This window comes from Callorhinus ursinus, unplaced genomic scaffold (assembly GCF_003265705.2).
Source record: "Callorhinus ursinus isolate GAN/ISIS: 27379988/994484 unplaced genomic scaffold, GSC_fseal_2.0 scaffold34, whole genome shotgun sequence".
NCBI lineage: Eukaryota > Metazoa > Chordata > Mammalia > Carnivora > Otariidae > Callorhinus > Callorhinus ursinus.
In genome coordinates this window covers 11,629,792-11,657,254 of record NW_027397096.1, presented here as the reverse complement: position 1 = coordinate 11,657,254, position 27,463 = coordinate 11,629,792, and the positions used below count along the sequence as shown (strand labels likewise).

The following is a 27,463-nucleotide window of genomic DNA, read 5'->3' as shown; positions in this document are numbered from 1 at the left end:
TATATAAAGTGACGATCATGGGGTAGGTAATTGAATAAATGGGAGCTCCTGCTATTACTATTATTTTTAAATTATTATTATTATTATTATTTGAGATGGCATGGGTACAGTTCCCAAGCATCCAAAGGTGTTGGCATGATGCCTACGCTAAAATACTGGTCAGCAGGACAATGTAACCACCCTCACACAAAACTCCAATCAACATATTTTTATCTTATACATACTTAAAACTCAAGTATAAGACTTTGAGAGTCCTGTAAACTTTCAACACAACTGTTATGCCTTCACATACCTGAGTGTTCTTTTAAAAAAATATATTCACATTTAAAAGGTCAAGTTGTAAAGCCATTTGATTAAAATAGTAATGAAAGAGTAAACATTAACTCACAATTTCTCTTTTGGTCTTTACCATGCCAAGTGGTACCACCTCCAGATTAAGTTGCACCTTAAGACATTTTAAGATTATCTTGATTAAAATCTTTAAGTCCTTAATTTTAAGTAGGGAAAACCTAATCTCCAAAAGCCAAGTTTAATACTTTTAGCATGATCTAGATCTTAACAGTAGCAAGTTATCCCTCTGCTGCTCCTGAAACATTAACACATTGAAACATGATCACCCAAAGTAAATGAAGTTCCCTTTTTATATTAATCTTATAGCCACTGATAAAATGCAAAGAATTAACATTAGAAAGGAAGAATTACTCATTTATGGCTACCCTCATGTCCCAAAGCATCCTAAGTCATAGAAAGCTTGTCTCTAGAATTTCAACAGTTTTCTCAAAGGCTTCAGAGCTATCTGCTAGAGGCCTGGTGCACTGAATTAAAAAACAAAACAAAGCAAACAAATGACCCTCTTCCCCCTTCCCTGCCCCCATGTGTATGGCTTTCTTCTCGAGTATGTAACTATCCTTCATGGTGATGCTGTTCCAGCTAGTGTGTCCTATGCAGAGAATTTGTTTTAAGCCAAGCTAAATAAGGATGCTGGTGTCAATTAACTTCCACTATATAACATGCTAACCTGCTACTTTATTCACTCTTGCTTTGGTTTTTTAAAAACAAGCTCACTAAAGCAGTACCTGATCTTCCTATAAGAACTGTAAACCCAACCTATCTGCCATACATAGGAAAAAATGACACAGAAATATGCTATATTGCTTTCATTGTTAAAAATATCCACTAATAAATTTAAAAATCTGAAGTATCCAAGCATTTGGATTTCTTATTTGTTTGCCTGGACGATCTGCAATATCCATTTCGATTTTTGCTATTTCTAGCCATGAAGCCATCACAGGAGTTGGCCTCGGGGCCCTGAGAGGAAATCTGGCTTCCACCTCTGGGACACACGTTTCAGTGCTTATGTCTGACTGACCCTGCCAATCACCCCTCCCAGAAGCCACAAGCCGGGCTTACAATAACAGAGTATATCAAAGAGGACAGGAAAGAAAACAAGACAGTGGCAGGGTCAACAGAGGATAAGAATATGGTGAAGATGCCCTGTGGAAACTGGAAAGGGGGGAACCATATTCTAATGGTATCAAATGCATTTCTCAGAAAAGGCAACGTCATTGATGCATAAGACCTTAACTGCCAATGTCAGCTCTGTCCTACTGTAAAATTGCTGTCAGGAGTCACTAGGAGAGCAGATTGTCTTGTTGGATGGAATTGGTCAAGAAGAAATACTCTTGTTCACACGAACTTATTACAACTCATATGCTTAAACCAACTCAAAGTGTTCATTGTCACTGTATAACTGATCTCCGACATAAAAATCATCCCATGTAAAGTAATTCTCTTGACTCTGGCCATCTAAGTCAAGAATAGTGATAATCCATTAGATCCAAGCTTCTTGCTTCCATATAAAAATATGCCTAATCCATCTGGCATTACGATCATAAAGCCGGCAAATTAAAAAGGTGTAGAGAGTAGAACAGAAAAGTGGTTGAGAGCGGGGCCGTGGGGGTGGTGGGTAGCTGTCTATACTCAGCCTAGGTTTGAATCTTGACTCTGCCACTTCTGGGCTGTGTGATCTTGGGAAAGTTCCATAGCTTCTCTGAATCTTAGGCCTGAGGAGAGTTATTGTGAGGACTCATGGTCCACAGATGGTAGACTTTTAATACATGTTAACTTATCATTAAAGGCAGCTATGTAAAAATGAAAGATAACTTTTACTGGCTGCTTTTTTTTTAATCTTTTTTTCTTTTTAAGATTTTATGTATTTATTTGACAGAGAGAGACACAGCGAGAGAGGGAACACAAGCAGGGGGAGTGGGAGAGGGAGAGGCAGGCTTCCCGCTGAGCAGGGAACCCGATGCAGGGCTCGATCCCGGGACCCTGGGATCATGACGGGAGCCGAAGGCAGATGCCTAACAACTGAGCCACCCAGGCGCCCCTTTACTGGCTTCTTGATGTACCAAATAAAGGCCACTCTCCTAGCCCTGGCACTCTCGGTCTACTTTTAGTCCCAATCTACCTCTTCAGCCTTCTCTGCCTACTTCCCTTCACATCCGCTCTCCAACTCTCCTGCCTCCATTCTTTTATTTATGCTGTTCCCCTGCATAAAATCACCTTTAAAGATTCAAGCCTACCTTCCCTCAAAGTTAGTTCAAGTGATACCTTCTTCCAAAAGCTTTTATCTTCCACATCGCCCTCTAGCTAAATTACTCATAATATTTTGTAACCTTTCCACAACTGATTGTTTTCTGCCATCTATGACAGCCTTCTAGACACAGGCAAACCGCGGAGATACTGCAGGTTCGGTTCCAGACCACCGCGATAAAGCAAGTCAAGTGACTTTTCTTCATGTCCCAGGGCATGTAAAAGATATGTTTACACTCCACTATAGTCTATTAAGTGTGCAATAGCATTTTGTCTAAAAAAAAAAACAAACAAACCACTGTACATATCTTAATTTAAAAATACTTTATTGCTTAAAAATGCTAACCATCGAAGGAGCTTTCAGCGAGTCAAAATCACTGATCTCAGATCACCATAACTAATATGATAACATGAAAGTTTGAAATATTGCGAGAATTACCAAAACGTGACACAGAGACACAAAGTGAGCAAATGCTGTTGGAAAAATGGCACCAATCGACTTGTTCCATTCAGGGCAGCCACAAACCTGCAATCTGTAAAAAACACAGTATCTGCAAAGTGCAATAGAATGAGATATGCCTGTATAAGCAGAGTATCTGGCAGAGGCCTTTGTCCATAGGAGCGCTTAATAGATGCTGGTTAAAGGAATAAATGGGTCACAATTATTCTCTCTCCAATATGAAGTCTAAGAAAATGAGCAACTTGCCTTCACCACTCCCCTACAGAACACCACGAAAATGCCACTGCCTATTAACTCTGGCGGGATGGGAGACAGAGGTGGCCGGGAGTCCAAAGCCGTGATAGTTGGCACTTTTCTCTCTGCATCCAAGGAGTTAAACTGAGTCCCAGGCAGATAAAAATCTCTGGTTTTATTGTTTAGTGAGGCTGCCTGACAAACGAAGATCCAGCTGCAATTGTAACATTCCAAGCTCATAAGGCGCCAAGTTTTACTAACTATAATTTAACTGGTCCAACTGCTGCAGTCCAAATTCTTGTTTGGATAATCAGCCTTTGTTTGAATATGTTCAAAAACAGCACAGGCTAGCATTAGCCTCTGGGTATGTCATGTGAGCTGATTACCCCGTGGCTCCCAGTAGCAGAAACTCATACACAAGAGGAGGGTTATTTTCCTAGTATTACTGTTACGCTAACATATAATCAGCCCCTCCCTCTCCCCCCAGTCTCCACAGCTCTTCCACAGCCTCCCCCGACCTTTTTTCTCCTGTCTTTCCTTCTTCTTTTTTCTTTCTTTTTTTTTTTTTTTATCATTCAAAAGTCTTCTTTCCAAGTTCAAACAAAGTTTAAAGGTGAAAAGGTCAAGAAAGTTTCATGGCTGAGGCTGTTTAGAATGGGTAGGACTAACTGGGGTCTCCAGCTCAGCCTCTACTAAAGGCTCAAGAATCTCATATTTCACTGTATTTCTGCAGCACCCAGTTGCCTTGACACAATCTGTTTGGAATGAAATTAAGCCCTTGTTAATAATTTTTAACATAATAGAATAATAATAACTCCACCTGCCAAGCAATCATTTCATAACTAAGCAATTCAAGTGGCTCATTTGTTTAAAAAAAAAAAATCCAGATTCTCAAAATTGTACATTTTCACTGAAGGGCACTCTTTTGGGATCTGCCCAGCCCGCCTGTCTACAAGTCATTTGGCTCTAACTAGCCAAGAAGGATTCTGGAAACTCTGCACCTATCCTGTCGCTTGGGCCTTGGTCTGGCCATTCTCAAAGAGCCCCCATAAGTTAACACATTTAAAGTGCTTAGGACAGGTCTTGGCTGACAGAAAATGCTAAACAGTATTTGCTATTATTATTTTGGGGGAGAAATCCTGACTCAGAGCTACAGATCTAACAATCGGTGGAAAAACTGCTGGCTGGGGAAGGCCAAGGCTCAGAAGAGGCCGGCATGATTAGCTGTTGGTACACAGGTTGGCGAAATGCTGCAGACAGGGAAGGTAAGGTGGGAGCTCTAAAGTGGTCTGGAATTGTCCGAGTAAATCTGGCCCCAGCAGCTCCCACATTGCTAGAGGGAAGCCCACCAAAGGAGAAGGAAAGTCTGCTCCCTGGGAGGGAGATCCGTTTATTTTGCAATTAACAACAGCAAAGGAACCCTTTCTGAAGTTTTCCCTGGAAGGCTCAAAGTTTAATCCTCTACAACAGTTTGGTATTGAATCTGCAAGGTCTTGGCGGAGATGATAGGTAGAAATCAGAGCGCTTTAGATGGGGCTCTGGTTAGAGAGAGAGAGAGAGACGTAGGGAACCAGGGAGAGCCCTTCTGGGGCCCAAATCCTGAACCATGCAGTCATCTGGGACTTGTGAGAGAAGAGGAAGGATAAAGAGGGGGCTGTACAGGAGTACTCCACGGGAAATATATACAAGTGAGGCCTACTGGTTGAAGCTTTATCATTCATCTGCTCCTCTGCATTCTTGCTCCAAGCATTTCGGGGGCAAAGGAAGAGGGTTTCTATTGTGAATTTCCACAACTTGTAATAGTCATATGTTTAGACTTGTATTCATCTTTAATATCAATGAATTATATCTTCTACTAACTTAAATCATGCTGAAATTTAAGACCATTTTTCCCCCTCCCTGCTGTGGGTACTAAGGGAGGGAATAAAAACCCAGATCCACTGATATTAATAATGCTCAATTCACATTAATTAGAATTATAGAATGCCACAGCTGGAAGAGCTCTTAAAGAAAGATCAAATAAAGTAGAAATGCCTCAGGGGCCAGAACTGAGGCCAGAGAAGGATTTTCCCTGAACCCTCCATTAACGAAACATCTCCACTTGTATCTGTTTTATATACTGGGGTCCTGCCTACAATTTCACTAGAAAAAAGGCTCTGCCGTTGGCGAGGAAGGTTTAAGAGGGAGGTCTGAAAATCAAAGAGCTGGTCCAATCCTTTTATTTTAAAGTTAAAGAAACATGGGGCAAGGAGGTTATGACTTGTCCAAGGTCTCTCAGTGAGTTGAGGACAGGGTAAGACAAGAATCCCTCTCCGGACTTCAGTTTCTGTTCCCCATGGTCAACCACAGCTGGAAAGCAGTTGACCCACTTTCTGACCCCAGCCTCACTCTATGCCACATGCTTACGTCATTCATCTCACTTCATCTCATCACGTAGGCATTTTTATCATCTCACATCATCACGAGAAAAAGAAGAGTGAATACAACCTAATGCGATATTATGTGTGTGTGAGAGAGACCACATTCACCTAACTTTGATTACAGTATATTGTTACAGTTATTCTATTTTATTATTAGTTCTTGTTAATCTCTGACACTGTGCCTCATTTATAAATTACATTTTATCACAGGTATATATGTATAGAACAAAACGTGGTATATTTAAAGGGTTCAGTACTATCCATGGTTTCAGGCAGTCCCTGGAGATCTTGGAACATATCCCTCTAGATAAGGGGGGACTACCACATGCTTCATCTTCAAATCCTGTCTGTCTACTTCACCTTGTAGGGAAGCCCTCCGTTTACTATGTTTTGATTACAAGACTGCAACCTAAAAAGAAACACTTCTTAGAAATATTTTATTGGTGCCGTAAGTCACATTAACAATCATTTTTGGATCTGGACAAGGAACTATGACAAGTTTGGTTGATGGCCATCTTTAGTTGTAAAATCACTTCTGCTAAAGCCATTAGCCACAGAGTGTTCTGGGCAGCTCGCTTTTTACAACAAAACCTGTAAAAGCCTGGGGTCAAAACTCTTCCCTGGGGCTCAGAGGTGTGAAGCTTCCGAAATGAAGCTTGGGCATTCAGAACTTTCCCAACCAGTTCTAATCTTCACCACCTCCTTTCCGTTATCCCTCAAAGAGTGTCGTTAGATAATATGGAGGGAAAAAAAAAACACCAAAAAGAAGTATTTTTAGCCTCTTCTTAAGTGGTGACAAAGTTTATCACACTCCCACTCAAATTAGTCACACAGGTTAGTCCCAGGAGAGAGCAGTCTGGCTACAGATCATTGCAAAGGAATGACTTCTTGGAGGCCTAAAACAAACACTTAGGCACATGGTTCCATCTGGAAATATAGTCAAATAGAAGCAAATTCCATGAAATTCCCAACTGATGCAGGCAACATAATTTTGTATCTTACAATACCAGTTCAGGCTAGCTGCTGTGGTCTGCTAAATGGATATATGACCATGAAATACTAATAAGGAAAATAGTTATTTTTAATAATAATTATCATTGTTATTATTATTTCCAATATGCATAATCACAAGGGCTGAAGGTGCCAATAAAGCAGCAATGGAGAAGACAGAGAACAACTGAGAATAAAATAGGACTTGCAGAGAATTTCCCACCATTTTAGTTCTTTTTCCTCTTAAGAAAGAGAGAATTGGTCCCGGATCCTCAGGATGAAACTCGGAACTTAAGGTTTTTAAAGATCTTCTTCGCAAGCAATAAGGTTTTCAGGGCAGAACTGGATCGGCTGTATTCAAGGGTCTGCCAAACTGCCATAAATGCAACGAAGATTTCAACTTGAGACTCTGTTTCTCTGTCCATAAAAGAAAAACACTCCCTACCCTTGCTAGATACTGATTTTGAGTGAAATTAGCCCCCCACTCTTGTTTGCCAAAAACAATGAAACATTACCACCAGTATCTACAGTTACATAAAACATACATGCTTATCCAAAATTAATCGTTTCCAAGCTATCTGGGAAACTAAATGCACTGCACAGGAATAACTCATAATCACTAACTTTGTGGAACATTTTAACACCTGCATTCTTATTTCTTTTGAAGATAGGATTCCTTAATACCCAGCATGGTTTTGTATTATAGCTTTGGAGCTCAAGAAAGACATGGGTTAAAAACAGCTTTGCTGCTTCGTAGTTTATAAACTGGAGCAAGTGCCCAAACTTTACAAAACCTCTTTCTTATCTATAAAATGGGAACAAAAAAAAAGCAATAAAAAAAAAAAAAACTACCAGTGCTTGTGTTGTTGCACTATTTCTGAGGGTATGCAGTGGTGGGCCAGGGAGAGCTGATTTGCTTGGAAATTTTAGGGAAAAAAGTGAAGTAATTTGAAAATAATTTAAATATTAAAACATATATATTGTGGAAGAGAATATAATACCAACACTAATTTGAAGATAAAACCCTAGCTTCCAGAAAACTTTTTGGCTGGTAACAGACAAGGCTGTGGCTCTAGAATTGGGGACTGCGTAAAGAGGACACATAAGCATCCCTCCTCTTCTATGCGATGCACTTTTTTTTTTAAAGATTTTATTTATTTATTTGACAGAGACACAGCAAGAGAGGGAACATGAGCAGGGGGAGTGGGAGAGGGAGAAGCAGGCTCCCCGCGGAGCAGGGAGCCCAGTGCGGAGCTCGATGTGGGGCTCGATCCCAGAACCCTGGGATCATGACCTGAGCCGAAGGCAGATGCCCAATGACTGAGCCACCCAGGCGCCCCTATGTATGTGATGTACTTTAATGGAGAAGCTTCAGAAGCACAAGAGTGTGGTTCACCAACTTAGACTGGGACTGCCTAGAAAAATTATTGTATTTAGACACAGAAAATAGATCTGTGACTTCAAAGGTGACACCTTTCATTCTTTAGATGACATCCAGTGATTTTGGAAGAATACTGTAGTTATTGGACCTACTATTTTAGTGCTTTCAAATCCTTTTAAAATATGCTATAAATTATGGTTTCCTGTTAAGGCAGCTCCGCTGGTTAAAGACTTCAGTGTGTCTATAGTCTCCTTGATAATTTCTCAACACTACACAGGCTTAAAATCTCAAAGCAAAATAAGAAAGGCCTCCTGAAACTGTTCAAGAGCCAGAAGACTGGAGCTCCACACAGGAGTCACACTTGCCAAAAGGAGGAAGGTCCTACTGCCAGTGTTGACTGGGCCTGCGGGCAGGGGGTGGGGGGCGTGAAGCTAGAACAGGCAGGAATGAGTGTAAAGGAAGAGGTATTCTTATGAAAACAAGATGCAAAACCTCTCGGGATTGAAAATCCAAAAGAAGAGTCTCCAGGGGAGAAGGGAGTCTATGGCTACACCAGTGGCTAAACCTTTCTACTTTATGTCCTGGGGTAGGGGGTTGTTGACTCACAAGGAAGTAGAACAGTGCTGCTAACAACACAGGAGCTGTCCTTCCCTTAATAAAGGCTCAAGGATTGATTCGCCAAACCCCCTTTCTAGGCTGACCTTAGTGCACATTTTACATAAAACAAAGGAGAAAGCAAAAGCAAATCATTATAGAAAATATGCACAGCAAAGCAAGTCATGTGTCCCAAGTATAGGTTTCTGATTCTGAAAATCTCTCCTCAGAGCAAGAACGGTCCTGAGTTCAGGCCAGTGTGCTCGAGCCTGACGGACTGGCGTTAACTCTACAGGACCTCTGCCTGATCTCTTCTTTCTTGGCTTTGGCCCTTCTCTCAGGCATGTGACCTCCAGGCACAAAAGGACTCCCCGGCATCTGGGATTGCCTCTACTGTCTCCTTGTTCATCGCATCTTACTCAAGGGCAAATAACGAACATTACACCCACCCGCACCCCCCAGTTCAAAGCTAAAGACTTTGTCTGTTTCAAATCTCCCACAGTCCCTACAGCTCCTCTGTCCTCAATGGTCATTTCTGGTCTAAAGGTTCCAGTTATAACAGCACTGGTGACTAACACCTACCCACAGAGGCCAAATGGATTATCTTAATCTGGGGTCCAGGGATGGATTTCAGGGGGAGGGTCCTGGAATCCCAGACACCATATGTGACATTTGTATGAGTCTCTGTACATTTTTTCCTGGAGACAACTTGTAAATTTCACTAGCTTCTCAGAGCAGAACCAATGACACCAAAATACTAATAACTGATGGCTTCACCTTTCCACATTTAAGTTATGGAACATGCACCCTTCTAGAACAGGCTGTGAGGACTCATTCAGGTAATTCCTCTATCCCTAGGCGAAAAACTGTTACCCATCACAGTATAACATTAACTGTAGAGTGACTAACTGTAACCTATATAAAAGGGCAGGAGCCTACCCAGGTAAAACACCTCATGAATGCCCAACCTAGAACCCCTCTCCCGTCTTCACCATTCTTCACCCGGAGGCTCACGTCAGAAGGACTCATCAGAGGATACTTTATCATATGCATGACCTAGTTACCCAGACTTCTGGCCACAAGAACTGGAAGCAACAAATTCAAAAGGAAAGGAATGATGGCAGCAGGTGCATGGACAGCAGTAAGAAAACAACTTCATCTCTCTGAGCCTCGATTCCCTCCCATGTGAAGTGGATATGGGGACAGCTATCTCCTGGGGTCACTGTGAGGACTGAACGTCCAACATAAAGCTATGTGCATCTGGCACATGTTACATAGTCAATAAAAGATTTTGTCTGGCTCTCTTCCTCTTTCTCTAAGAGATAAGGTTATCAGTCTTGATGGCAGAAAAGCAAAGAAAAGTTGCAGGGAATATACACGAGCACTGAAGCTATTTTGCATCTGAGCAAAGAATACAACATTAAAAAAAAAAACCCTCAACATTTAAGATTTAAGCACCAGTACAATACTATAAGCTCATAACAATGAGTCACTCAACACAATTCCACAACTGAGACCTGCACGCATGTCTGTTATGGAGAGGCCCTGTCCTAGATCAAAGTGTATTCAAGAAGTAAGCAAGCATAAAATCCACTTGAGAAAGATCTCCATACAAAGGGTTACAGCATTAAGAAAAGTTATCTGAACATGTTCTTCTCCAACTACGCACAAAAAGACGAAGTGTTAATATAATTTAAATGCTTTAAATATTGTCAGTCTTCTTTCTGACAAGCTGGAGTTATCTGGAAAGTAGGTATCACAGGACAGACACTTCCTGAATTCTCTACAGAGAGGATTTGAACATAACAGCAAGAATGTTAAAATGTATACAATAGACACTATTTGTGACCAGCAGGCATTTTAGAAACCATGCTGTATTTTTGAACATACAACAAGTATCAAATCAGAATTAGCATGTGACAGAGAAAAAAGTGAACCTTAATTGGCAAAGGTAGAATCATATATTCTGTAGCTGATGGCTAGTAGTCTCCATAATACCACACGTAAAGGAAATAGATGCTTTGAACGATCACTAATAATTAAGCTCCCAACCTCATACCCATTTAAAATGGAATAAATATCCCCTACCTCACCACACTAGGTCCTGCTAAGGTCTTAGGTAGAAAAAGAAGCTGGGAGAGTAAACTGATTACACATGCATCAAGTACAAGCACAAAGACATGTTTCTGGATTGTAGGGATAAGATGCTGTGGGCTTATTACTGCTCCTTGATCCAAAGAGATTTAAAGATCTGGTTTCAATTAGATGCTTTAAGCTGGTAAAACTACATCCATAAAGATACATATAGAAGAACTTAAAATGAAGATAATTAAGATGCGGAGGAAACTGAAGAATTCCATTCTTTCTCCTTCTCCTTCTTTATCACCCATTTGCCATCCAATTGAAAGAGGGAAAAAAGTGCCTTATGATTTTATGAATTAACCAATGGCGGCAAAATTAAATAAACTAATCCAGAGGGATCCTAGCAAACTGAGCATTGATACAGTGAATCTATGGGGAGGAAGTGTACAAGTTCATGACCTTTGACACAGTGGTCACTGGCTAAAACCAACACAAGCATAAAAGGTAAACTTCAGAAGCAACTGGAATTAGATCAGTACAGGGGATTCGGATGGTCATGCCTTAAATGAAAAAGGGTAACTGCTATATTGAGCACATAATCTGTGTTCTTCTAAGGTTGTTAGACCTATACAACGGCAGGCTTGGTCAGGAAAGAATAAAAGGAGAGATGAGTCTTACTCTTCATGCCAGAGCAAAACTCACATGTCCCCCAGGATGGATTTGTACCAGCGACTGCTTTCATTCTAGATAATTGCTGACAAATCTCTTGTGACTGGCCAACTGAGAACAAAATTTACTTGGATTAACTTCTTCTGTCATGTCAAAATGTAAGTGGTAGCTATGGATATCAGCATGGAATGACTTCTGAGTTCAACTTGAATGTCTTTCTCTTTGTGTTCATAAAACCAAAGGCAGTAGAGAGCTGAAGAGAAGATTCTAAAGGCTGTGGACCTGTGCTGCCAATGTGTGGCTGTTGAGCATTTGAAACATGGCAAGTCCAAATTGAGATGGGCTGGTAAGTATAAACTATACGGTAGATTTCAAAGACTCATCATGGAAAAAAAATAATGTAAAATATGCCATTAATAATTTTTATATTGAGTAAATCTTGAAATGGTGCTTTATGTAGACTAGGTTAAATAAACTATAGTATTAAAATTCATTTTGCCTGTTAGATTTTACAGACCAGGAAACTGAGGTGCAGAGATGCTAAGGAATATGCCCAAGGTCACAGTGTAAAGACGTGGTAGAAGTAAGATTCAAATCCTGATGGACCAATGGACTCTAGAGATGTATGAAACACTGCAAAGTATTTAAAAGCCCTACACTCTCTAGTCTTTTCAGATGTTCTCTCCTTCTCCTCTCTCGGTCACACCCTCTCCTCCAGGCACGCCAAATCATCTGCTTTCCCTGTATGGACACCACGTTTTCTGAGCACTGTTCTTCCTGCCAGACCGACTTCCCTTTCCTGTTCCCATATAACAAAACTCAGCTCAAATGATACCTTCTACAAAGCCTTTCCTGAACTTCAAGTGGAAACAGATTTCCCTTCCCTCTGAATGCCACCCCCCACCCGCTGCTTCACCTGTACTTCAGTGTTACTTTAGAGTCACAGGTGTCTTCCGCCTCTTCCTGCTGATGAGAACTTTGGTTTATGCATCTTTAGATCACCTGTGGTTCCTAACGGAGAGAGGCACATAATGAGTGCTCGAAAATTCCTTTTAGGAATGAACTGAGCACATAATAAAGATACAGGATTAAAAATAAAAACAGTTTTCTATCCTCTGTAGGAATCAAGGACAGGAGGAAAGATGGACTATCAGACTGATAGAAAGCAAACGCTTCTTTGCCCTCAACTAGAGGTGGCTGAAGGGAACTGAAGGATGGCAACTTCACTCTCACCACCTCCCTCCGTTCAAATCTCAGCACATGATGATACTTGGCAGACACCCTCCAGGCATGATCAGGCTATAACTGAGTTCTAACTATATTGCCTGGTTGACATCTGTAGCAACAACTTTACACACGGCAAGGAACCCAGGCTTAGGAAATGAGCTGTTTGGAAAAAACTTGACCTGAGTCTTTCATTACACAGCCACCTCACCAACGGCGCTCAGGGATGCAAATATCAATTGCTCCATGCGGTGTTCTGAGAAACCAAGACATTCCTCCTTTTAAGTGTATCCTAATTGCTTCTTTTAAATTTTTAAAAACTTTACATCATGAAAAGGTACTTATGCAGCCCTTTATAATAACTCATGGTCAAAGACATCTTGTAGCTACACATTGGCAGGTGGTATATAAAATAAGGAAACCCACGTGCATGAAGAAAGACAGGACCTAGTGCAGATGGGAGAATGACTGGGTTAGGCGGCTCGCTAGTCCTCCAGAACCTGGTTACATGTGTCTCTACTAACTTTTAAATTGTTTTGAATATTTATAAAAACCAGCTCTGAATCCTGTGTCACATACTGAAAGCAAAAATTTGTATTTGTGAGGGTTATACTCCACAAACCCCACCTCCAGTTATGATTCAAGAAAGGGAGATACTGCACTGGTATATAAGGCAATATTTTCTTTAATTTGCAACAATCTTATGAGTGGTTTATAACTCTCATAATAATTTTCATTTTAGAAATGAGGAGGCTGAGGCGGAGGGAAGTAGGTCTACGTGCTAGTTAGTGATGTGGTTAGCTTTCTCTCTAACACTAAAGTTTATATTTCACCATTCCACTCTCCCACAGGCCATTTTCTTATGGTTTTTCCTTTATACGATGTAGCCTCCCGCAGTTTTCTTCACTTAGTGCCTTACAGAAGATCCCAAATACAGGCACATCACAGGAGCCTTTCCGACGATGCTGGTTCAGGTAAGAGTCCCGAAAGCAGGAGAGTGTCAGCAGGTTTAGGAAAGGTGCGTGGCAGTGAGAAAGCAAAGGATAAACAGGCTCGGGCCTTGCCAAGAATCCATTTCTGAATGTGTCCCAGAGGTGTACTGGCTTTTTCTCCCTCCCGACCCTGATAATCAGATTTATGCCTTAATAGCTAAAGTCATGCCTCCGCTGGTGACGAGAAGTTAAGAATCTTAAATCTCTGAAGGACACATGATAACCCAGTACTATCAGTTTGGTTTGGGAAGAGAAGGCTGTGAAATGGCTTTAAGTGTCTGATAGGAGATTCTTCTCAGGCAGCCTGAAAAGACTGTGGAGAGTGATGATGACAAAAGCCAATTCTAAGCAGGTAGAGCGTGAGGTGAAAGCAGCCTCTTTTTCCCATTAGAAGGAAGTATTCGCAGATCTCCTTCAAACAGGGCTAAGCAAACTACTGTTTCTCTGTCCCTGAGAAGGGAAGGCGATGGACAGAAACAGTTACCATGGCTGATGTCTGCACTGATACTTCCAGACACGGGGATTCTACTAAGAACTAAACTTTCGGGGCGCCTGGGTGCCTCAGTATGTTGAGCGTCTGACTCTTGGTTTCAGCTCAGGTCATGATCTCAGGGTTGTGGGACTGAGTCCTGTGTGGGGTTCCACGCTCAGTGGGGAGTCTGCTTGTCTCTCTCCCTCCCCCCTTCCCGCTCTCTACACCCCCCCCGCACTCTTTCTCTCAAATAAATAAATAAATCTTCAAAAAAAAATCTTTAAAAAAAAAGTACTAAGCTTTCTAAATGGAACAGAGACATATTCTCCTCAGGGGGGCCCTCCTGATTAGTTCACTAAAAACTTTATTTTGGCCACCATTTTTTTCTTCCAGTCTCATCATGTCTCCTTTTGAGTACCCTCGTTGACCCTGGGCACAGAGATCAAGAGCTGTCTTGGCACCACAGCTGGGAGGTCAATGTAATGTCTTTTTTTTTTTTTTTTTTTGGCCTCATTTTACTACTTCATCTTAAGTAAAGAAAACTCTACGAAGAATGGCTATCCATCCCCTTTCATCCTAGGAACTGAGGTTTTAAGTTACTAGCTGGGAATCCAGTCACTTTGTTGCATCTATAGATTAAGTAATGGAACCAAAGTAAATGAAGGAGCATTAATTCACTGTGCTTTAACCCTTGAGATGTATTTCATAATAGTAGAGAAAATCCCAGGGTATCACAAAATAGTCCGAAACTGTCTTCATGTGCGGAAAGGGGCCTTCCTCTTTTTTGTGCCTGTCAGCCATTAAATAAAACTCGAAAATGTGGGAAAGCTAGAAAACAGGGGCTCCGGGCCTGGCATTCTCCAAATAGATTCTTGTGACTCCATCAGATGAGAACACTTTAGTTTTAACGACACACCAGGACTTTTCTCTAAAAGGTTCTGGGAATGGCAGACTTATTCCTGGTTAGACCCTCTCTCTTGCCCTACCCCCCCACAACCCGCCTTATTTTTCCTGCCCCCAACAGGATGGGAAGAAAATGTCCTTAGGAGACCTTTCCTTTTTTATATTACACAATCTCATCTCTGGAATTCAAGTCCTAGTTCTGCTCAGCCCAAATAAGAAGTGCTTGTCACCAGGAAGGCGGCCATCTAAACAAGCAGCAGCTGGATGAGAAAAGAGGGCATGTCAGCCTGGAGCAGCAGAGAGGGTTTCTCACGGCAGCTATTTGCAACCCTCCAAGGAGCTACAGAGGCTGCCCATTAAAACCCTGTTAAAACACTTCTGATGTTGTCAGCAGCAGAGAGCTGAAATAGCACAGTGATCACTGAGATGCTATCTGTCTCAAGCAATTCAGTGGTACTGTCAATACTATGAGCAAGAAGGTACAAGATAAGTAACAACCTAATTTCTACATCAAAATTTCATAAACTCCCTAAGCTGGCAACACCAGTGATGTGGGCACCCAGAGACCAAACCGATAGACCACCTTGGGGAGAGAAGGACCTTTAGATTGAGATCTGGGCCAAAAGTCCTGAACCTACACACTGCTCAAGTCTCAATATTCCCAAGGAAATCTGCCCAGAAAGGAATTACTGGAATGTTCCTCTCCGGGGCACCACTGGGCACCACATGAGGCATGGGAATTCTGGATAAGGTTCCCTTCTCAGATGTTCTATGTTCAGAAGACAGACTGTTCCACCATCATCCACCTTTGTCCCCCAAGAGTCAAATTTTATTGAAAAGGCTACAGAACCTGTCTGATTTCGTCCTTTGCTGTTTTCTGATTTCCTAGGAAAATATTAGTTAGAGACCAGAATCTTCATTCTAGAGCTCCTTCCTTTGTCAGCAAACATAAAGAAGAAGACACCTTATGATTTTGGGGGGTTTGAATAGAAAACAACAGGCTAATTCTAATGCTTGAGAAGCACCCATCCTGGTATCATTCCAGTTAGTGGCTCTTTCTTTTGGCTCCTAAGTCTAACACTGGGTGATAACCAGGGCGACCGTCATCCAACCGGCTACACTCATAACGGCGAAATGAGTTGCACTGATAATTAAACTGGCCCAAGTGAAAACAGGACCTGGGCAAATCAGGGCCTATGGTCACCCTAGCTAAGTCCCTGTCCTCACAGCAAACTGAGGCCCGAAAAGTTCTGTGATGAAACAGGAAATGAATAAGTGGCTATTTCCTCGGAGAACTAACAGGCAGCATGGAATGGAGATGCTCAGCCCACCAGCTGGATGTCTTGCTTGCTTAACAACAAACATCGGGTTGTTTGATCCATGGTGTTCTCGCACACAACTGTGCCGACAGGGCCCTGACTCCTTAGTGAGTGGAAGGAGGCATGACCGAAGTGATTACAACGCAGTTGTAATGACCCACTGCAACTTTACGTGCAGGCTCCCGGGAGGGCGAGCAACACATTTCTGTGAAATTCACCTGAACCCAAGAGCATGCTGGTCTTAGGGTCCTTTTCTCTGGCTCTAAGGACAGACTCTAGAGGACAGATAGACTGTGGTTTGGACATTTGCCACTTCAATGGAAGAGAAGGGATGAATTTAAGATAATCCCCCCAATTCAGGATATAGTCTTCAGTTAGGGAAAAGAGTATTATCTAACCTTCTGCGGGCTTCTAATTACTGTGGTAACAGGCTCATAGCAGCCTAGGGATGGGGTAGTATGGAGGGGACTTCAGACTGAGAAAGTCAGCACAGCCAGCTCCATGAGAAACAAGAAATGAAGTGCTCAATCTAATCTCTCACGATCCAACATTTCGCATTTCTTCCTTTAAACATCTCAGTTCTTGTTCTGGCCAGATCAAGACCGTGACAGCATAACTAGATTGCAAGTATAACAATATTAAATGAAGAGCCACCTGGAGAAGATGGGATAATTCTCAAGGATTCTGGCTACACAGGCTGCCCATGAAAACCCTATTAAAACTTTTTAAAATAAATATTACCTTTTGTTTATTATTTATACCATGCCCCGGTTCCAAACAGGATGTAGGGGAGCAAGATGGCTTGGAATAGCACTGCACAGGGAGCCCTAAGGTGTTCAGGTCCACTGAGAGATGCTGGTTTAGGAGCCTCTATCAGGAGAGAGGGGTGCTAAGAAAAGCTGTGGCATCCTGTCCTGCCTCATCTTCCATCTCCTCGCCTGTAAGCCCTAGCTCAGGAGGAAGCCAAAAACTGGTGGGAGGGCGAGGTTAGCAGTAAAGCAGGAGGGTTAATACCCAGAGAGGTACCCATCCCACCGTCCTTGCCTCCCCCTGGTGCCTGCTGCAAGTAAGGAGTCCGGTCTTCTCTGAAGGGCTCTGGTTGGGCCTAGGGTCTTCTGTGGAGAAGGGCCAGCTTGGTCAGTCTGTAGATGGAGGCCCACTGCTAGCTGCAAGCTCCAGGCTCTGCCCCTCATCAGCCCCAACCTCTTCCTCATCAGACTGCTTTGATGAGGGCATGTCTGCTCTCCCGTCACTGGGATTTGGGATGCGCAGGTTGGTAGAGTCATCAGAAGACAAGGAGGAGGTGCAGGATGCAGTCCTGTCTGGCATGGGCATTGGCAGGCTCCGCTCGTCTGGATGGTAGTCCACCCCAGATGTCTGGGAGGCTGGTGGAGGGTCTTTGCAAGGCAAGAACGTGTCTGCTCCATCCTTGTCTCCAAGGTCAATATGCTCTACCTGCTCCCGTGCATCTGGAGCATTTAGCCCACCTAAACTTTCGGGGGTCAATGACAGCAGTGTTCATGCAAAAGCATGAAGGCCTCTCAGAGGAGCAAGAAACTCAATCACCGAGACTATTCTAGAGGAAGTGTGGTATATTTCTCATACAGTTTATTCTGTGCCTGTCATTAGAAATGTTTTAAAAGGCAAGAAAAGGGTAAGGAAAAAAAGGCTAGAGGAGTGGAAGCACAGCAGTATGGGATGCTACCTGATCAAAAGCATTTCTCAAGCCAATGAACAAGTTATTAATAATCTGCTTAATGATATCAGGTCTATAAAACCTAACTCTGGAGTGAGCCTAAGTCCTGGGAATATGCCCTTCCTTTATTTATCCATTCACTAGTTCCAAATAACCATGACAGGGTAAAAAGCATTTCAGCCCTTAGTTCCTGTTTATCTTTTCCAAGAAAGGCTTCCTATAATTTACAGTACTGGAGCAAACCAAACTGAACCACAATGATTTCTGGGCCACAACATGCTTACCAAATGCTTCCAAACCATTGTAAGGACTGGAAATCATCCAGGTGGGAAAAGGATTTATTCTTTTCAGGAATTCAGATTTTTCACTATCACAAAAAGCAGAGGACACTTTAAATATAGTGTCAACTTTAAACTACACATGGTAGGCAAACAACTTTGCAGATTAAGGACCTGAAATTTAGATAAAGGAAAACCTTCATGAGAGTGCCCAGATTCATCATTAACAAATGCACATTTAAATTCTGTATCTTGGTGGAGCAGTGTATTTGAAAATTATCTTACTTCATATAAAATCAACAAATATTTAGCGAATTGCCAAGTCCACAGATACAATGACATATGCTATAATCCTACATGAGTTTTAATTTGGTATCTCCTTTCTGAACTGCTTTTTTCACTTTACTTTTAAAAAAATTTTTTGAAGGATTTTTTTTTTTTAAGTAATCTCTGTATCCAACGTGGGGCTTGAACTCACAACCCCAAGATCAAGAGTTGCATGCTCCACCAACTGAGCCAGCCAAGCGCCCCCTTTTTTTTTCACGTTAAACTTCATTTTGGGGAATGCCAATTCTGGAAGAAAAAAGCTTCAAAACCTTGTATATTTGAGTGAAGGCAAATCTGACAAACAGTAACATAAGTCCATTGAGCAGTATCTTCTGTTGTAAATAAACACATATCGATACCACCTTAATCCACTCATGTGTCTCAGGCCACACAATTTCTGGACATCCCATGGAGTAGTAAGGAGTCTGAGCTTAATCACAGGAAATGGGAATAGAAAATTCATGTCATGTTGCCTCACCTGAAACCATGCTGTACCTCCAAAAGAAGGGAAACGGCTATCAAGAGAGATCAGTATGGAATAAAATATATATTCAGTAAAATACTTAACAAAATGTTCTGAAATATAAGAGATCCACTACTGGGAAAACCAACCTAAAAACATATTTTAATATATTAGAAGAATGGACTTTACATATTATAGTCTGAAAAGTGAAGAGATCCAACTAAGACTGGAGGTTTTCAAATTTGGTTGCTTGTTAGAATCACCCAGGGAATCTGAAAAATACTAATGCCTATACTCCAAGCTCAACTGCTCTGAGTATGGCCTGGGTGTAGAGATTTTTTGAAAGGTCCCCAAGGAATTTCTAATGTACAGCCAAGGTTGAAAGCCATTGCACCAGGAGTTGATGTTCACATCTAATGAAACCTGGATACCATGAATCGAGCAGTTGGCAAATTAAGGAGGTGAATGTGAAATAGACGGAAATTGGGAGAAGTTAATGTTAATCCAACACATTTCTTTTAATTCTAACAATTTTAATTCAAGCTCAAGTAACTTTTAAAATATGTAAAAATATGTCCCTTTGTATTTGAGAGCATAATAAGCAACACTGCTTCCCACTCTATGCAGAGGGAGCATCGCATGCAAGTGTTCGGGGACAGACATTCACATGTTGTCTGCATTTCTCAAGTGATGTATCAGTAAAATTACTACAGACCTACAGGAGAAGTTAGGAATCATCTAGTTCAGATGCTTCACAAAATATACTTCGCAAACGGAAGATTCTTGTCCCTTGTCCCCTACTCTCAAGAAGGTCTGAGCTGAAAAAAATTACATCAGGCCAAGAAGTAGAGTAGATTAAGAAAAACGATAGTAATAGACAATATGTGAAATGAATCCTGGTTAGTTATGTGTCCTGCTTATCTTCTCCAGCTATCAAAAGAGATCTGAATTAGTTCCTTAAATTTTATCTAGTGAGTGAAAGAGACATGTAGGCTGTATGTTTTTTTCCTTGGAGGGCAAGCCTGTGTATTAAATATACACAAGTGGTAAATTTTCTGAGATGAAACCAACAAAAATTTGTTAATGCTAGATACTACTTAGCATCTGTAGAGTGTGTTCACAGCCAGGGCATATTCTTTTGAATAGTTTGCAGTATTTTCCAGAAAAGGAGTACTTCCATCAAAATAGTCCTATATTTGGAAGGAGCTTTGAAACAAGGCATCCATGTGGTTAGTCAGAGTCTCTTGCGCGCAGTTATACATCAAGCAATCACTCACGGCCATCTTTCGTCTTTCCCTCTAGGAGGCATTTGGCTGCCAGAATTCCTTACTCATCCCTCTGTACTACATTACTATAACTGTTCTGTGACAATTATAAAAAGGCAGAAGGGAGAGTTTAATATCTCATTCAATTCTTCCCTGCCTGCTTCCTTCACAATCACATGCTGGGAGCTGCCAGAGTTTGGTATTAAAAAAAAAAAAAAATCACATCCAAAAACTTCAAAATTTGTGAGTTCTAATCCAGTTGCTACTCCAAATGTCTGTCCATTCATCCTCCATTTTTCTTCTACCACTTTCAAAAGCAATTGTGATTAAAAAAAAAAACATTCAAATGTAAGACAACTAAAAGTCTGGGAGAGAGATGAGTCATAACACAGAGGAGTGGCAAAGAGATCATTCTTCTTGACATAAGGTGGTTACTGTAGTACTGTTGCTTCAAATTTCCTGTCAACTAAACAAATAATAAAGTTCTCTTCCTGCTTTACTTTTCTCATATGGGAAATTTATGGATAACAATTAAACATGTAAAGGAAATTAACACCTATTTAGGCCCTGAACAGTACGTTTTAAGGAACCCAGAAAAAGCATGACGTGGGTCCTGCCTCAAAGAAGTTAACAATCTTGTTGGGAGTCAATTCTAAAACATAAACACATTTGCACACAATATAATAAAACAGGTATTAACTAAATAAGAGATGAACTCTCAGGAAAGGGTTTTGGAAGGAAGGACCAGAAATATCTAGAGATACGGCAAAACTTCCCAAGGGAGCTCATGAAAACAATGCTAAGCAAATGCAACCGGCTAAAAATGGGACATCCACTAAGCCCACTTTATTTTCTAGTGTAATTTCAAAGAATTGCTGAGAAATGGAAGTTGGAAACTAGCACCAATGAGTCTCATAATTGTCCTGGTGACAGTTAACGGCTGGTGTAATCTCACTGCCTAAAACAAGGCAAGTGTGAAGGCATCTTTGCTCCCTCCACTGAGCTGAATACACATACACACTTATATATTTTTGTATTAGTTATGTTTATATATTTATACATACATTATTTTACTATATTATTACATATAATTTTGTATGTTCAAATGCATATATAAAGTATATGGGCTGAAAAAATTAATATTGTTGAAATGTCCATACTACTCAAAGCAATCTACAGACTCAGTGAAATCTCTCCCAAAATACCAATGGCATTTTTCACAGAACTAGAACAAATAATCCTAAAGTTTGTATGGAACCACGGAAGACCCTGAATAGTCAAAAACAATCTTGGGAAAGAAGAACAAACCCAGAGGCATCACACTCCCTGATTTTAAGCTATACTACAAAGTTACAGTAATCAAAACAGTATGGTACAGGCACAAAAACAGACACATGGCTCAATGGAACAGAACAGAGAAGAAATAAACCCACACATACGTGATCAATTCATCTACAACAAAGGAGGCAAGAATATACAATGGAGAAAAGACAGTCTCTTCAGTTGAAGGTGGTGGGAAAACCAGCTATCTGCAAAAAATGACACTGGACCACTATTTTACACGATATAAAAAATTAACTCAAAATGGATTAAAGACTTGAATGTAAGACCTAAAACTGTAAAACTCCTAGAAGAAAACATAGGCAGTAAGTCATTACAAATGACTTTTTTTGACCTGATTCCATAGGCAAGGGCAAGAAAAGAGTTTTTGCATAACAAAAGAAACTATAAGCAAAATGAAAAGGTAACCTACTAAATGGGAGAAAATATTTGCAAATTATATACCTGAAAAGGGCTAATATCCAAAATATATACGGAACTCATACAGCAAAAAAACAAACTATCCAATTAAAAAAATGGGCAGAATATCTAAATAGACATTTTCCCCAAAGAAGATATGAAAAGATGCTCAACGTCACCGATTATCAGGAAGTGCAAGTCAAAACCACAATGAGATATCACCTCATACCTGTTAGAATGGCTATTATCTAAAACCTAAGAAATAACAAGTGTTGGCAAGGGCTGTTGTCATGCACTGTTGGTGAGAATGTAAACTGGTACAGCCACTGTGGAAACAGTAAGGAGGTTCCTCGAAAAATTAAAAATAGAAGTACCTTATGATCCAGCAATTCCACTTCTGGGTATTTAGCCAAAGAAAATGAAAACACTAACTTGAAAGTTACATGAATTACATGCACCAAATTATATGCACCCCTATGTTCACTGCAGCATTATTTATAATAGCCAAGATATGGAAGCAACCTAAGTGTCTATCAATAGCTGAATGGATAAAGAAGATGTGGTATATATACACAACAGAATATTACTCAGCCATAAAAAAGAATCAAATCTTGCTATCTGCAACAACATGAAGGAACCCTGAGGGTATTACGCGAAGTGAAATAAGTTTGACAAGAGAAAGACAATACCATATGATTTTACTTATATGTGGAATCTAAAAATGAATGAAACAATCAAACAAAACAAAATAAAACCAGACTCACAGACACAGAGAACAGACTGATGGTTGCCAGAGGAGAAGAGGGTTGGGGGGTAGGCCAAATGGGTGATGGGGATCAAAGGTACAATCTTCCAGTTGTAAAATAAATAAATCATGGGGATGTAACGTACAGCATGGGAAATGCATACAATAATGTTGTCTTAACTCTGTATGGTGACAGATGGTAACTAGACTTATGGTGATTGCTTCGTAATGCATATAAATGTTGAAATTCACTGTGTCGTACACTTAAAACTAATATAATATTGTATGTCAAGATACTTCAATAAAAAAGTAAAAATAAAAATAAATTAAAAAATAAAATGTGTGTGTGTATATATAAATACTTTATTCTATGCCTTGTCTTTGCTAATATAACAGGCTTTAGATAGTTCTTTAAAGGTATAGACAAATTCTTTCCCGAAGACAAAGAATTTAGGGGCTTATTACATATATCATCTTATTTTAAAACTATTTGTGCTTCAAAAGGGGATATCCTCACAATGGAACAGATCTTTTCACAGGTATGCTTTTTGTACGCAGGGTATGGATAGATAGTCTTTAAGGAACAACAAGTTGAGGATATAAATCTGTCAAGTCTAGAATATTCCTATTGAGTTTTACAAATGACAGAAAACAATAGTGTACCAGTTCTTTCTAACATTAGCTGCTTTGTTCCTCCTCATAGCCTTATAGAAAAGATTATTTGCAACTCTTCACATCCTCACAAAATATTCAGATTCTTCAATGAAATGAGGTTCCCACATTGTGGATTCACCCACACAGCGAACTGCAACAGTGAATGAAACAGATTATAGTCAGATCTTTGACAATATTAACTTTATGCTACGGCCCTGCTCTGGTGGGCAGCTTTCCCTCCAAATCTATGCCTCAAAAATTTTACCCAGTAAACACACCCTAGACCTTCAGAGAAGCTGCTGAGTGGTGATCTGAGTCATAACATTTCATGTGTGGGAACAGCCTGGTGTAAGTACACGGATGGTTCCCCGGCTGAAATGTCAGAGGCATTCTTGGTAGAGAAACGACCTGGATGCAAGGAAAGGATCCCGAGTCTAATGATGCATAATTCCTACTACACCAATGCACATCTGCAAAACCAGCCTCGGGAGAGCCTGCCTACCTTCTGCGGCCACCTCTGCTGCTCTGGATAGTGCTCTTTTCAGCCAATAGCTCTTACGGGGAGCAACACTCACTTTAAATCAGCTTTCAAACAGCTATTCATCCAAGGGAGGCCAACTCAAAAGGGCTCAAATTGGGCAGCTAAGAAATTTGCGGCTAGAGATGTGATGAAAGAGGTCAGAAGGGACCCCGTGGGAGGGTGGCTCTCAAAGAGGCCGGGAAGTGTCTGGAGGTTTAAATCCTTGTGTAAGAAGTCTTCCAGGGCACAAATACAGTCAGTACAGAGGCGCAACCCCTTGGTGGCCAACTGGGCTCTCACGTGAACTAACCAGGCAATAATTCTTGATTCCAGAGGGGGGAAAGGTGAAGGGGAGCTGGTTCCAGCATTTCTTGTAAAGAACTTTAACATCACTCTGTTTCTTTGTCAGAAGTGAGAATCCTTCAGTCACCCTACCCCCACCCGACGGCCTTCTCTCTTCTTCTCCATCAGAGGCGGACCCTGGCTCCCAGAAGGCCACGGCGCAGCTAAGACTCTCTCACTTCCATCACCTCTGTGGCTGTGGGTCAGGCTGGGCTAAGATGAACTGGAGAGAAAAACCCTTTCGGTTCTGCTGAATGAGTTTTACTCATTCCTTCATTTCCCTGTGATAACCTACACCTACCTGCAAAGAAGAAAATGCCCAGGAAAAGTGGATTCCCTCTTTCTTTTGTGGCACTCCTGGCTGCAGAATGGGATCGTGTGTTAGTGGCTGAAAAAGCTCCTTCTCTTTCACTTCTCATGCGTCTGTGTTACAGCTCAGAGTTAGGAAAACACTTTATGATCTGATTTAATAGCTGCCTCTGAAATTGCTTCTGCCAAGTAGCTCATGATTACCACCACCACGAGGAGAAATCCCTGCTTAGCACCTGGTTACAGAGCAATTTCAGTGACAGATCCTAGATTAGAATTTAGTGAATCTGAGGCTTTCGCTGATATTATATTACTCCTGGCCACCAGGTATGAACTGGAAGAAGTTCAGAACCCCTACTTCTTAATGCTGGCCCTGTCTTTCGAGACTTCACTCCAATATTCACTCCATTAGAAGTTCTGGATATCATTTAATAAAGGTAAAATAAATTGACTGTAAAGGTCAAACTTCTAAATGGTTCCAAAAGGAGTCTTCAGAGTTAAAAAGCCACTCTTTCACAAAAACTACAAATGTCCTTATTATGTAGTGAGATCAAATCCACTGGGTTACTGCACCTTCCGGGGTATAATTACTCCCATGCCTGTTGGGATGACATTAATTTCCCCAGCAACAACACTGTAATCACATATTAGGTCAGTAGGTGCCAATATTCCTGATGATCCACTTGATCAATCTGAACCTTCCTCATATTCTATACTTTTGCACAATGTGACACTTACTCTCCGCATCTGAGGGCACCAATTCCCAAACCTGGTGAATCTCGTGTCTAATTAAAGCACTCCCCAGACCTGCATAGGCTGAGGACTGGACCACATTCAACTGGGTTTCTGTTCAGCCTCTTTAAGAAGCAGTGGCAGCAGCTCTCCTACAAAATGGTCCTGGGAAGCCACCTACAAGGGTGGGTGATCTTCATAAATGGACAGGAAACAGAAAAGACGAATGTTGGGCGGATGACAGATCCCTTAACTGGCCTTCAAGATACGAGCTGTTCTATTAAACATAGGGCCATTATGCTGGCCGGCCATCCACTTTAAACCCCAGAGTGATTAAAATGCTGGCAGGAAATGAAAGCTCTCTATTGAAGGTCCTTCCCTGAGGTCCTAATTTCAAACCAAATTTTACAGCACCGCACAGGAACAAAGGAAGCCCAGTCTTCCAAGTCTTCTTTTTGTCACTTTGGACAAAGACACCCCCTCATACTCTTCAAAGAACAATGGCCTCTGCAGAGCCACAGCCACGCCAAGAATGGGCACAAACCATACAGAAACACATTTTAAAAATACATTTTACACTGCCCTTGACATTTCAGATAAATAGAAACCACTGCACTAAAATTCCAAATATTTCATCCTTTCCCTCCTCCCTTCGCCTTTATAATGAGAATTTTCCTATTCTCCTAATCTACTTGATCTTTGACATTTTGGCCTCTGTGAATGGAGGACACAGTAGAGTAGCCAAATAAATTAATTATTCAGATAATTGCATTTTATTAAAGTAATCACTGTAACTGAGACAATCCCATGATTTTCACCAACAGAAGACAACGAGGGTGCCTACAAATCTTTTTTAATTGAAACATCTCCAGAGCCATTCCCGCTCCCCAGTCCACTAGAAGAAGCCAGGGAAAATACATTATCAGAACAGGGATTTCTTTTTTTTGACTTTACTAGCTGTTGTTTCGGGGTGGCCTTCCCCCCCCCTTCTTCTTCAGCAAAAACAGCTTTTATGTTTTTACTGAACCACTTCAGATTCACTCTTCCACACAGTGGATGTTTACTTGGATTTGGCAGGCCGAGAACAGCTGGTTGTTTCCTAACGAATGGAACATGAGACCATATGTTTCAACATTTAAGCAATTTTGAACCAGAGGTATAATTCTGAGTGTCCTTTGTTGAAACTGTACATTAAATACCCAAAGGATCTGAGCTATACAAGAGATACATCTTCCCCTATGCCCCCCCGCAAGCACTTTTCCCTTAGCAAAAAAAAAAAAAAAAAAAAAACCCGTCCACACTACTTCTATCATAGACTCGTCCCAAGTTTGCAGGGAGCACTGGTGAGCTGACAAACGGCTCTGCTTCAGGGGCAGCTGTATTTTAAACAGGAAAAGACAGCTAAGCAGACTTTTTCCTTCTAATTCTGTTTGGGAACAAAATGTGTCTGAGGCCCTCTCTGGGGAGCGTCAACAACATGGATACCTGCTTTCCTCATAGAAGCACGAACCTAACAGATTCATAAAAGAAGGGCCTCTGATATTAGCAGTTAGGCTGATCGTGCGCTTTGTTTCTCCCTCTGCCTTTTTAGAAGGTCCTCAAAGTTAAGCTAGGCTAATGAGATTCAGGCTGAACTCAAGCTGGAGATAAGAAACGGCCCAAACAAAAACTTCTCATGAAACTTACTATCTCGGCTCTCTAATGAAACTCTCGCATTTCCTCTCTTTGGTGCTTCAATATTAATCATTAATCATGTTTAAAAAACAGAACTATGGATTTAAAGGCAGGCTGAGTCAGAGCATTAGCAAGGCATTAGCAGAGAGCATCAAGAAGAAAACTCTGTTCCTGGAAGAAGAGAGTTCAGTTTTTGAAAAAACAAACAAACAAACAAACACAGTGAAAAGTCAAATATACTTAAGTAGGCGATCTGGTCAGTGACATACCAAGCACAGGGAAGTGGAAAAGGAAGCCACCAGCCTCTGGAAAGTCTGGGAGTCCATGAAACCTCCCGGTGTTGAATTTAGACTTGAGGTAGTAAGTTGAAGTCAATAAATGTT

The 27,463-nt window shown here is 41.1% G+C and overlaps 1 protein-coding gene across 1 annotated transcript in view; it reads right to left on the bottom strand.

Annotated features, from left to right (window-relative positions):
* BCAS3 (BCAS3 microtubule associated cell migration factor) overlaps window positions 1-27,463 on the bottom strand; it is a 574,861-nt gene that overhangs the window by 122,889 nt on the left and 424,509 nt on the right. The gene's annotated exons all lie outside the window — the stretch shown is intronic.